This window comes from Silene latifolia, chromosome 6 (genome assembly GCF_048544455.1).
Source record: "Silene latifolia isolate original U9 population chromosome 6, ASM4854445v1, whole genome shotgun sequence".
NCBI lineage: Eukaryota > Viridiplantae > Streptophyta > Magnoliopsida > Caryophyllales > Caryophyllaceae > Silene > Silene latifolia.
In genome coordinates, this window is record NC_133531.1 from 111,316,303 (window position 1) to 111,329,524 (window position 13,222).

At 37.7% G+C, this 13,222-nt stretch overlaps 1 long non-coding RNA gene and 1 other non-coding gene across 2 annotated transcripts; one reads left to right on the forward strand and one right to left on the reverse strand.

Moving 5' to 3' along the window:
- The first annotated feature begins 7,314 nt into the window (after positions 1–7,314).
- Positions 7,315–10,143, forward strand: LOC141658901 (uncharacterized). The gene is made up of 3 exons (XR_012549514.1): positions 7,315–7,496; positions 7,591–7,663; positions 9,935–10,143. It is a non-coding gene; the product is annotated as an uncharacterized LOC141658901 (long non-coding RNA).
- A 296-nt stretch (positions 10,144–10,439) lies between these two features.
- LOC141589450 (small nucleolar RNA R71) lies at positions 10,440–10,546 on the reverse strand. Its single transcript, XR_012520388.1, has one exon. It is a non-coding gene; the product is annotated as a small nucleolar RNA R71 (small nucleolar RNA).
- Positions 10,547–13,222: the final 2,676 nt, after the last annotated feature.

A 13,222-nucleotide genomic window follows, 5' to 3' on the forward strand; every position in this document is an offset into this window, starting at 1 on the left:
ACGACCATGAATAGTGCCAAAAAGCAGCTGTAACCTTTGGTCTGGATGGGAGGGAGTATAGTCTAACTACATTGTAATATATCTCATATAGTTAGTTGCATATAGACTAGAATTCATGCATAGTCACTAATGACCAATCCTATTCTTTTCTACACTAGAAATAGTGTTTAAATCGGTTTGGGTTGGTTTGATCATAGGTGACCATAGTCTACTAGAAAACATGCATCATCTAGTGTAGATTAGTTTGCATTCATTTGTTATATATGTCATATAGAATTACATTTAGTTAGAGCATGCATTCATTCATTCATATCATTACATTTATTCAAAAATCCAAAAAACATGTACTTTCTTTTTCATTCCTACTCCTACATGTACATTGAGGACAATGTCCAAAATAAAGTGGGGGATGGGAATTTACATTCCAAAATTGCATAAAAATCGAAAAAAATTCCAAAAATATCAAAAATATGTCTTTTAATTCATAAAAATAAAAATCATAAAAATTTGAAAAATTGAAAAACCCAAAAACATGTTCATTTCCTTTATAGTGTAGTCTTGTATATATTATTTGTATATATTGTGTTTGTTCATCCTTTTTCACATTGATCGACTATGCCACATCCGAGACATGAGGATATAGAAGATCGCATGGTATGATCTTTCCAATCTCCTTTTTCCTCTTTATGTTAATGACTATGTGGCATTATTTTGATTGATGCGGTATAAATAATGTGAATTTAGGACTTGCATTTAGATTATTTGGCATATTAGTTGGAAGAATCATATGCATTAGGATGTATATATGTTAGTTGCATCATGGCATATAGTTTGCATGTTAGAAAATTTTTGCGAAACCGTCTACTGGGGAAGCTTGACAAGTGTACATAGGCCCTAGTAGATGCTTTTTCTTCTTAAGACATTGCTTGTTAGAATACTTGTAAAACACCCTAGGATGTGTCATGCTAGTATCCTTTGACCCATGGATTAATGCCTAGTCAAGAGTACCTTGTGGTGTGATAACTCCTTGGCTACCGTTTATTCCAAGGTGACCCTTGAAACCATGCAACCATCATTCATCCATATTCTACCACATTTTGTCATCAAAGGGAATGGGCACAAAAATTGTTCAAATATTGAGTTCAAGAATTGAAATGAAAGTCAAAAAGTTTGCAAAATGCATCAAAAAGAAAGGAGGAGTAACAAAAATGAAAACTCCTATGCTTCAAATATAAGCACCCTCCCTACAAATGGGGTAGCTTTGAAAATGTTCAAAAGAAAATGCAAGAAAAAGATAAAATTGTCAAGTGTTGAAATGCCAAACATCAAAAGAAATGGCAAAAAGAAAGTGTTCTCAAATGTCATATGCCACAAGAAATTGGGGGGAGGGGGGGGGGGGACAACAACAAAAAGCAAACTCCCATATGAAACTCAAATACTATTGATCCCTTTTCCATCGTATCCACTTTTGTGCATGGTAGAGAGGGGACGACTCTTCTTCTTGTCTAGGCAAGAAGGGGAATTCCGCAATTCTCCAGTGTTTCTAACACCATAGGGAGTCCACTCTTGACGAAAGCATTTAACGATTAAGGACGAAGGTACCCTAGCTTGACACAACTTGGAGGTGATTTATTGGTAACCTTCTAGGCTTAGTAGTTTGAAGAAATCATATCTATGAAGGAGTGTGTACCCTTGAATTGCTTCCCCTTTAGATAATTTCTGCCACTTAGATGAGGAAAGTGGCTATTCGTTTTTGTAGATGCATCCATTATTTGTTTTGTGTGATTAATGCTTGGATGTATCGCCATTTTGGCAAGCCCCACCTTGCCTTGCAAGAAGGCATCCTACCTCATGGTTGTCTTGTTGTGAGTTGAAGGGGCGGAGTGAGACCCGTTAATTGTCTCACATCGGCTATATTATTAGGATAGTTTAAATAAAAGTCTAGTTCTAGTAACCTCTTTACTCGGGACGAGTAAAGGTTCGGTTTTGGGATATTTGATGTGACCCATATTTGCGCACATTTAGTCCCCTAATTGAGCCTATTTTGCATACTATTATAACATTCCATAGCCATTTTATCCATCAAATGCTTTCTATTTTGCTTTCCTATCGCCTTGTGCTTGTTTTGTAGGAAAGGAGACAATTAGGCGGAAATTCCCGTCTCTTGAGCTTATTTGGAAAGATATTGATGATCTTGGTTAAACGAGTGTGGAAGAAGAGCAAGAACTAAAGACCAATGTTGCAAGAATAAGAAGTATGCGAGAGGAAGTACTCTGAATAGCAATCCGAGCATCCAAAGCTTCAAGACGCTCGTCCTATGCCCCAACAATCCGAGCGTCCCGACCTTCAGCCGCTCGTCCTACCCTGCCCAGAATCCGAGCGTCCTACCCTTGTGTACGAGCGGACCACGGCGTCTTCAGCAAGGATGCTCATCTCTCCAAAATACTTGCATTTCCCTACTTAGAACTTAGAATTGTTAATTACTAATTTAGCCTTAGTTAACTTAATGAGGCACCACTATATATACCCCATTTGATGATAATCAAAGGGGGCTTCCACATTAGAAAATCCTCTTAGAATATATTAGGATTAGGTTAGGTTAGATTACTCTTTAATCTTTCCACAAATTTCACATTAATCTCTCCTTAATTATTGTTCAAGTTTATTACTTTTGGATAATTGAAGATTATTGGGTTATTATTGAAGGATTGACAACCCTTCATCAATCAATCAAGTTCTCTTCTTTTATTCTTTGCTTTATTATTTGGATCATCTCAAGTTTGGTATAATTCCTTTACTCTTTACTCTTTATTGTTTATTTCCTTAAGCTCTTATCATGTTTATACTTGTAATGATTGACACCATTAATGACATGTTTTCCATGATAATGAGTGAGTAGTTTCCTTTATCTAGAATTAATGGGTAATTAAGGGAAACAAACCTAGGGATTAATCATGCTTAATTTAATATGTTTTCATAATTAATTTGCTTGCTTGTTGTGATGTCAACCTATGCACATGTTATATTTTATGAAATGCTAAGCCTATGAATCCTTGCATTTATAACCATCTCTTATCTATTCAACTTGACTTGTAAGATATAAACCAACTCGAGTCTTGTTAGACCATGCATAGAAGTGATTAGGGGGAAAGTAAGTCGACTTGGAGGTGTTGTACAATCTAATCGATTCGGCTCCGGGACCCAACTCTTCCTAAGAACCGTAAGACATAAACCAACTCGGTTCCTTTACAACATTAATTGCTTGTAACTTCGTGAACATGTTTGTATGGTCAACTCCCATGATTCCCCTATGAACCCATGACATCCTAGCACTTTTAATCATTTGTTTATATCCTTCCTTTTATTGCTTGTTTTACTTTATTGCTTGCATTAGTTTAGAACACAACTACAAACCCCAACAATTATGACACTAGCATAAATTGAGATAGATAGACTTAGAACCCAAAACACACCGTCCCATGGATCGACCCCGATTTACCACTAACTAGTTGTTTGTTGAGAATTATAAATGTGTTTGATTGGATGTGTGACGACTAACTCTTGTTCTGATCAGGGTGTCTTAACTTTCCATCTTCAATCCTTCCACTATTATGCCAAATCAACATTCTTTCATCTTCTTCATTCAAATAAATCCTTATGAATCTTGGTATTATTGGAAAATACCACAACACCTTAGCTGGGATCCCTTCCTTAGTCTTATAACGCCATACAGAGCAGCGCGGACAATATGATAATTTCTCATAATTTTTACGGTACAATATGCAGTTATTGGGACAAGCATGTATTTTCTCATATTCCATGCCCAATTCTCTAATCATTTTTTTAGCCTCATATGTCCGACTCGGAATAACATTACCGTCAGGAAGTATGTCACATAGCAAAGCTAGAAGATCCTTAAAACTCTTATCACTCCACCCATTTGCCCCCTTCAAGTTATACAACTTTACCACCGCGGACAATTTGGTATACTTCTTACAATCAGTAAATAAAGGCATTTCAGATTGACTCAACTTCTCAATTAAATCATCAGCATTTATTTCCCCATCACCGGTAGCTTCAAAATCATCGAATCCATCATCTTCAGCAAACTTCTCACCTAAAACAACTTCAGGTGTAGGCGAACGATTGTTTACACACACATCATATGCTTCATCCCCTATATCTAAACCAGCAGCTTCAGGTGTATGATTATTTACCTCTACATCAGATTCCCCATCTTCATCCTCTAATTCTCCATGAAAAATCCAACGCCTATAATCTCTGCTGAAACTATTTTTTTCTAAGTGTATTTTGACATCTGGGATAGGCAAAACCCTAATATTGCCACATCTATTACAAGGGCAGGGGATTGATGAGTGGAGATGAAAATTTTCACTAACGAAATTGTAAAATTCACCAATTCCATCATTATAAATGGTATCACCAATTTCACCATCAATCATCCAAGTACGACCCATATATAAGCCAATAGCTATGAAAATGAGATTATCTTTTTTAATCTATAAAGATTAATGACGGCGACGACGGCAAAGATGACTTCTTTAATTAGTTTTTCATTATAAATAACACCCTAAAAACATAAATACTCTATATATACGCTAGTTGGTAAACTAAAATCAAAAACTTTTCAGTTTTCACAGTGGATCTATTTTTACAACGGTTTTAAGAAACACCGTTGTTAATTGTTGTAATATGACAACGGCTTTAAAATAACCGTTGTTGATATATGTAATATGATAACGGCTTAACAAAGAACTGTTATCATTTTGTCTTATTATTGACATAACGGTTCCAATTCTTATTATCTTATTATGCCGTTTATATTCTTTTTTATTATTATAAGTAGAAAGTTAGTCATTATAATATTTTATTTGGTGGATTGAATTTGAGTATAAGGACTTGATTAAAACGTAGTAACAAATAATATAAATAATTAAACTTTTATTCAAATAACCACCATAATCAAAATACAACTCATAATGTCAGATAATAATTAAAGACTTAATTAGAATCTGATGAAGAATTAGGATAGTTTTCATGCCCAATTTCGGCATAGATCAAGTCGTAGATCGACTCTTCATCATCAGCGGGCAGCGCAGCTGGTGGAATGGCCTCTTTCTCCCATGACATAGGCATGGTTGCCGGAATGTGCTACCTCCTGTAATGTGTCAGCAGACGATAATCAACATGGGTCGCAACTCATAGATAAGGGCCCTTTTGTTTAGCATCCGAATATAAGTTCTCTTTCCCTGCATCTTTCTCCGCAAATCTAGCCCCTAATGTTCTTGCCTGACGAAAACTATCATGGCAGTTGGCTTCGTCAAACTCGATAAAAGCAAAGCCTACAAAACCTTGCTTGTTTGTAGACACAGAATACACTACACTTTTTTAACCGCAGTGAAACCGGAGTCATGAAGCATTTGCGTCAACCACCCAAAATTAGGGTTTAAACCCTTTCCATTCCCATCATAACGAACCGAGAGATTATGGAGAATGCAAGTAAAATGCTGTGCGTAACGATGACGTGATTGTAGCTCCGATACACCAGCCATATTGTTTTTAGAGAGTAATTAAAGAGTAAATGTTTGATAATTTAGATTTTGACCTAAAACATTATGAAGACATATTTATAGAATTATTTTGGTCAAATTGAATATTATTGGTCAAACTGAATATTTATTAAAGTTCTGATAACGGTTACAAGAAACCCGTATCTATAACACAACAACGGGTACCACAAACCATTGCTGGTGCTAATTTAGTAACAGTTTTCGAAATGCCGTTTTCTTAAACTGGTAACGGTTGTCTAACAACCGTTGATAAGAGCGATTTTATAACGCGCTTTTGGAAACCGTTAAACGTTTTTTATAACGGTTTGTTAAACAACCGTTGTCGTGTTATAATAAGAACGGTTTTTGACGGCAACCGTTATTCTTATTAGCGTGGTCTAGGTTTCAGCCAATATTTTGAAAACGGTAATCTAAGTGTCGTTATTAAATGCATTAAACCGTTGTGATACGCTCCTTATTGATTGCCAGATTTGGCGTAGTGTAGTGTCCCACCATGAGCTCGGAAAGGAGTTGGTGGGCGAATTAGAGGCGTCTCCACCCTATGCAATTACCTCTTAACAACTAATTGAAGGAACTCATAATTTATTACGAGTGTCGGTGGTTTAGTTGTGCCCTAAGCCTTAATTAACTTGAGTAAATCGTATTCACTAGCTTGCTTTCTTATTCTATAGTTTACTTTAGTTTATTCTATTTCTTGTTCTTTAATCTAGCTCTTTAGATAATCAACCAACTTGTTTTATTTGACTTAGCTAAACGCGTGAAGATAACGATTAGTATTCTACTTGCTCCTTGTGATTCGACCCTTAATTGTGAAAAGAATTTACGTGCACTTGCGAGGTTTAGACTTATACCATCAAGTTTTTGGTGCCCTTGCCGAGGTGTAAAGGTTAGATATTAATTGCATAAGTTCAAGTTTAGACTAGGTCCCTCTTTTAACTAATCCTTTGTTTCAAGTGTGTAGTCTTTTTCATGAGTAGGCGACAAAGAAGAGGTCAACCGTTATACAATATTGACCTTGAAATCAAAGCTATCACAAGAAGGCTAAACTCTCTAGGAAGAAGGGGGATCATAAAAGCACCATTAGTAGAAGAAATTGAGCAACAAGAGACTTTAGAGGTTTTGAAAACCCATTTGCAAATTCGAAAACCGACATCATGGGGGAAACAGTTCCAATAAGAGAAACAATGTCTAAAGCACATAGTCAACCCATGTATTCAAAGGCCTGGGATTCAAGCCAACAATTTTGAAATCAAGAATGTTTTGCTTAACCTAGTGCAAGTTAACCAATTTGGGGGAGAACCCTTGGAGAACCTAAATGACCATGTAACACCCGCGAATTTTCTATTTTAACATTTATAATTTAATTAACCTTTCTATTGCTTTATTTATATTTTCAAATTGCTCGATTTAATTAATTTTATTTTTTTAAGCCTAATTTCTATAAAATTATATTTTTAAGGGTTAATTTATATAAAAAAAAATATATATTTTCAGTCGGACAGTAATAATAGTGAAAATAATAATAATAATAGTTCCCGTCTTAAATTATAGTAGGTTTATGACGTAATCCCGACGAGCGAAAGATCGTCACATGTCACTTATGAACTTAGATTAATTCGGGCCAACCCGATTTCGACAACACAACACACTTACCTACCTCTCTTACACTCTATACTTATATTTAATTAATTCTTTTATTCCCACACATCCTTTTTATTTCAACCGTCACTCACTTACTCCATATCCGCTTCCCTTTTCTATTTTTTCGCAGCAACACAGCAGCTTACACATACAACACCTCCATTAAAACTCAAACCTTCAACCTCAGATTTCTCCCTCGTTTCTCAACCTTTTCCTTTGATTTTTGCGCCATTAGCTTCCCCTTTCCATCCTTCATCTTTCTAGGTAAGAAAGTTACCCTCTTGTTGAGTTTTCTAAATGACCCATCTCATGGGATTTTCGGTTTTGAGCTTAAAGATCCCGTCTTTCTCGTTCTAAGTGAAGGATTTGAAAATCCAGAGGAAGACTCAAGCTTTCTGGACCGTTTATTTGAAGATTAGGGAGCTTTCGAGGTAACGGTGATAGGTTACTCGACAAAGTGTCGTATTTCGCCCTTTACTCGGTTTTATACTCCTATTTGTCGTAAAGTTTAGTTCTTTATGCCTTTCTCATATGTGCGGTTGAATATGTGGGTTCATTAGTCTTTCACATGCTTGTTGAAGTAAGTTTCCATGGTTTGTTTCTCTATGAGCTCGGGTATGAAGGGCATTTTGGCGACTGAATTTCCGTCTTAGAAGTGACCTGTTTTACATGTTAGTTTTCGAGTACTGTTAGGATGATTTTAATGGTTGACATTCATGCTTTAGTCGTGCCCTTGTTTTCGTCTCAACCTTGCTTGCATTTCCGTCTTAATTTTGAGCCGAAGAGACTGTTTTGGGACCCTGTTTTTGGAGCCGTGAAGAGGGGGGAGGGGGGGTGTTTGGACCCTATTTTGAGACGAGAGGTGTGGTCCTTCGGGACTGTTTTTGGAGCTTGCATTATCCATGTTAATACCCACCTTGTGTATACTTGAAAATCTCCTGTTAAAATGTCTCGACTTGGCCCGTGTTTGGCACGGTTTTGGGCTGTTGTACAGGCTGTTTGGCAGCCTTGGGGGAAGGGTTGAGTGGACTTTTTGTAGGCGGTTTATGGGCTGATTAGGGGCTTTTATGGTGGCCAATGTGGTGTAGATAATTGGGTACCTTGAGTGGTAAAATCAATGTATATGTCCGTCTCAAGTATGCTCATAAAATCGTTTTCTGGATTACGTGTTTTGTTGCTTTGGGTAAGTAGTTTTAGGCGACTTTTGGACCGTCTTGGAGGTTGTTAGGCTGACCGTGGGCCTGGCTAGGGGGCCATGGTGGCTGGCCGTAAGCTGGTGGTGTGGCCACGGTCTGGTGGTCCGTGGGGTGGTCACGGGTGAAGAGTTTGTTTACCCACTCGTTTGCCTTCTTCCATTGTTAGTAATTCATGTTGTTTTATTAGTGGGGTTTATTATGTTAAATTAGTTGGGTTGTGAATGTTTAATTAGTTGGATTTGTGTTGTTTATTTGATTGGGCTTGTGCACCTTGGGTTCTTGTTTTCATTCCTCCTTGTTTTGGTGACTAGTATTGTTTAGAAGTTGGGCTCATTTGACTTTAAAAGTTGGGCTCATTTGATTTATTTGTTGGGTTATCATGTCTCATTTGTTGGACTTGTCATAGGATTTAAGTGTTGGGCCAATCTTATGTTTTGTAGTGGGCTCATGAAGGAGTCACTTGTGCTTGTTTCCATTTTATTCCGTAATTTCACATGACATAAATTATTCACTACCGCTTGTTATATTTTATTTAACCGGCATGTTTAATTATGAAATGAAACATTATTTATATGATACAAGTATGAAAGAATTATTATAAATACTTACTCGTAGTGAGTCGTATTATTGTGACAATGGCTTATGCTATACCTTATTTCTTGACTTATCTTTACGCCCTACTTGTGCCGGTCTTCCAAGTATGGGTTTAGCTCATATCTTCCGCCTCTTTCGGTCTGTCCTGCCGATTGTGGGTTCTCGACTTCCGATTTATTGTTCGAGTCTTGGATGCGGACTGCCCTGCCGCATGTCGAATCGGGAACTGTACTGTCCCGAGAGTCTGGCCAGATTAGACTAGGACTGAGTCTTTGTGATTATCATTGTCGTCCTACCATGGGAATTATATATAATGAGTAGTAAAGGTCTTGCTTGGTTATAGATATTGTCATTGTTTGGATGTGAGAGTCTTGGTCCTATCAGATACTAGAGGTGAGATGCAAACCTTCTAGTTGTGATATGATCGCCGGGATTGATGTTCTCATCCGTTCTTATGGTGAGATGTAAGCCATAAGTATGAATGTGACATTAGTAGTCACGTCCCGTGCAATGTTTTTTAAGAGGTTTTTAAAGTAATGGCTATGTTTTCCATCCACGTATTTTATATTGGTTGATCCCTTACTTACCTACTTCATATGATTCGGATTCTAAATCTCATATCTATGTTATATTCCCTTGAAATGCGTGCTTTTGTCTAAATGACCATATTCTTGTCTTGCATATTATTTAATTATCTCACATGAATAGTTGAGTCTTGATTATGCTAATATTGATCTATCTTGTTCCATCTCATTTAATTGCCGTGTTTAAATATAAACTTGATGTTCATGTCTTTTGTAAACATCTTACATGATTTACTTAATTGAGTTCTTTGTTATGTTCATTTTGACAATTTGTGGCTGGGAGAACCTTGAGTTACTCCCCACTGACTGTGGCTTTCATGTTTACAAGAATGACAGGTTTGCAAAGATGCATTTGTGGGGTTAGATGTGTGAGCTCGCGAGCACATTGGACTAGTAGTCGGTTTATTAGGATTGCTTAGACTCACCCTTTATCGTATTGTCATTCAAGGATATATTTTCCCTCACCTTTGACTATCACGTTTGTATAAACTTAACTTTATTTTCGCATTCTTTATTTATGTTTTAGATTTTAATGAACCCGCGCTTTAAACTTTAAAAGTTTCAAAAATTTCCTAAAATTTCGCATTTTCTTATTGTATTTGCTTAGCGTTATTGCGGGGGGTTCACAGACCACCTCAACGAATTTCTAGAGAAGTGTGACATGTATAAAATGCGGCGTATCCGATGATGCGGTCCGTCTTCGGTTGTTCCCCCGCTCACTAAGGAGAGCGGCCAAGGATTGGCTAAACAATTGTGATGCCGATTCATTCAAGACTTGGGAAGAACTTTCTTCGGCCTTTTTGAACAAATATTTTCCACCATCAAGAACCTCCAAGGTCAAGAGTGAATTGCAAGGATTCACACAAGAGAAAGATGAGACATTGTACGAAGCATGGGAAAGGTACAAGAGGCTACAAAGGCTATGCCCACACCATGGCATATCCGAAGCCGAATTGTTGAACAACTTCTACAAGGGATTGACTTAAGACTTTAGACAATCACTTGATGCGGGCTCGGGAAAATGAGCTTTGGATATCTTTGGTCACAAAGCGACCAAAGAATTAATTGAAGAAATGGCGTCAAGAACTATGGATTGGGGGATGATAGGCAAACAAGAAAGGGAAAGAATAAAGACCCTAATACGGTGCTAAATGTTGAGGTGAAAGGTATGCTTGATGAGTTAACTTAACAAGTGGCATTGTTGCATTCTAAGCCTTCTAACTCCAACATGAGACAAATCTTGTTATGTGAACTTTGTGGCGAACAAGGCCATACTTCGATCGGTTGTCTTTTGATTGCACCCATTGAAGAAGGGTGTTATGCGGAGCAAGTAAATAGGGTTTGGAAATCTACAAATGTGAGGCAAGGGTTCAACAACAATCAATTTGTCAATAGGAAGAGGGTTCACCCTCTCTTGTCTTATGCATCACAAAACATCCAAACCCCAACTACTTCCTCACCACAACAACAACACCAACAAAGGTTCAATCAAAACTCACAATTCCAAAGACAAATCCCATCCGGTTTCCAAGGAAAACAATTTGTCACTCAAAACCAACAACCATATGGGGGGTTCAAGGGCCAAAATTTCAACCAACCTCAAAAACAAAATTTCCAAGTTCAAAACCAAGGCTTTAACCAAAACTTCCACGGCCAACAAAACCAAAAACCATCTTGGGAACAAGCCTTTGAGCAATTGGTGTTTGCCAAGCAAAAATCCGACTCCAAACTTGACAACCACATTGCTTAACAAAGTCGGGTTAATGATGAGATAAGAGCATCCCAAAAAGCAACGGAAACCCATGTAGCCCAAATTTCACAACAATTGAGTTAATTGGCTCAAAATACGCCGAAATTTCTGGGCAACATGGTGAACCCTAGGGAAATGAACGTGGTGTTCTTGAGAAACGAGAAACAATTGGAAGAGGTTGAGAGGGCCCCAAAGTGGGAGAGAAAGAGAGTTTCTAATGATGATTTGACGGAGAAACCGGTGGAGGTCGAGATTGAAAAATCTCAAGAAGTTGAGATGGAGGAGCCACCCAAAGAGAATGACCCTACCCCAACAAAAGAGCAAGAACCAACTCCTCACCTCAAGGAGTATATTCCACCGGTGCCTTTCCCACAAAGGCTTGTCAAGCCAAGACTCGAGAAAAAGTATGAAAAGTTTGTTGAGATCTTGAAAGGAATGAATGTCACAATTGTAACACCCCCATACCCCAAGGGCCTGACTAGGACCACTTAAAGCATGAAAGTGCTACCATCTCGGTTACCCAAGGCAATGAATATCAAATAGACAATCAAGAAACACAACTTTAATAAATAAGTTTAAAGCTATACAAGTTCAAATCCCAAAACTGATAAAGTATAAATACAACTGTTCCTCAAACTGCAAATCCAAATGAAATAAACTAGTTCATGACACAGTGGAAGACTCTAGTGACTCATGTGATGACTCCATCCCAGCTATCCCTCGCGTAAGCCATCTCTTACCTGCTCAATAACTGCTCACCATCCCCGAATGGATCACCACAGTTTTTAAAACAATTAAACGGGGTCGATCTTATTTACACAAACAACACAAACAAATACAAAAGCAATACAACAACCAAACATCCCAATCTCCAACATACCACCACACACCTGACTACACACTAAAGTGTGTAGAACTGCCAGAATACTAATCGCAACAAGTATTCCACACCGCCAGTGGGGGACCGCAGCCGTTCCCACCTAAGCCCCGCTAATCTCATCCGAGCGATAAACCCAAGTTCCTAAATGTGCACATTATCCCCTCTGTGGCGGGTTCCACAGAAGGCGAATCAAGGGCGTGAAGCCACTCCCGCAAGTGACTCCACTCAGCTGAGGATGCACCTCACAAACTATAGACAGTTATACGACAATCACAATATACTATCAACAATCACCAATTCCAAATCCAATACAATATATGATATACAACAACAACAACAACAACAACAACAACAACAACAACAACAACAACAACAACAACAACAACAACAACAATCGATTAAAAACAATGCCATGTAAACAATACTGAGTAGGGAAACCCTACCTGGAATAGCAATCACACGCTCGTCAAGCAGCTAATCAAAACCTTTCTTCTACGAATCCAACTCATATAACACATAATCACATAATTACCAACTAATCACCATAATACACCCAAAACCCCCAAATCTACCCAATTAGGGTTTTAAACAAACTTATTAAATCATTATAAAAATTATACAAGAAGCTTACCCTCGACACAACTATCACAACGGCGTAAAGAACGAGACAATTCGATGAGACAATGTGATGGATGCGATATACGTAACTCTTGTTCTTTTCTTGAAAGGTTTTAGAATGTTAAAAATGATTAAGTAAAGTGATGGAGGCCCTTTTATATTAATCTCGCATTATTAACAAAACCCGGCTAAACAACCCGTAATACGCACTTAGTCGATCGAGTAAGTGACTTACTCGATCGAGTGCCCCTTACTCGATCGAGTGTCAAACTTACTCGATCGAGTACCCATCAGGTCAGCTACTGTTTTGCGTAAAAAGATTCTTACTCGACAGAGTAAGTGTTAGGTTGATATACCTATTATTAGAC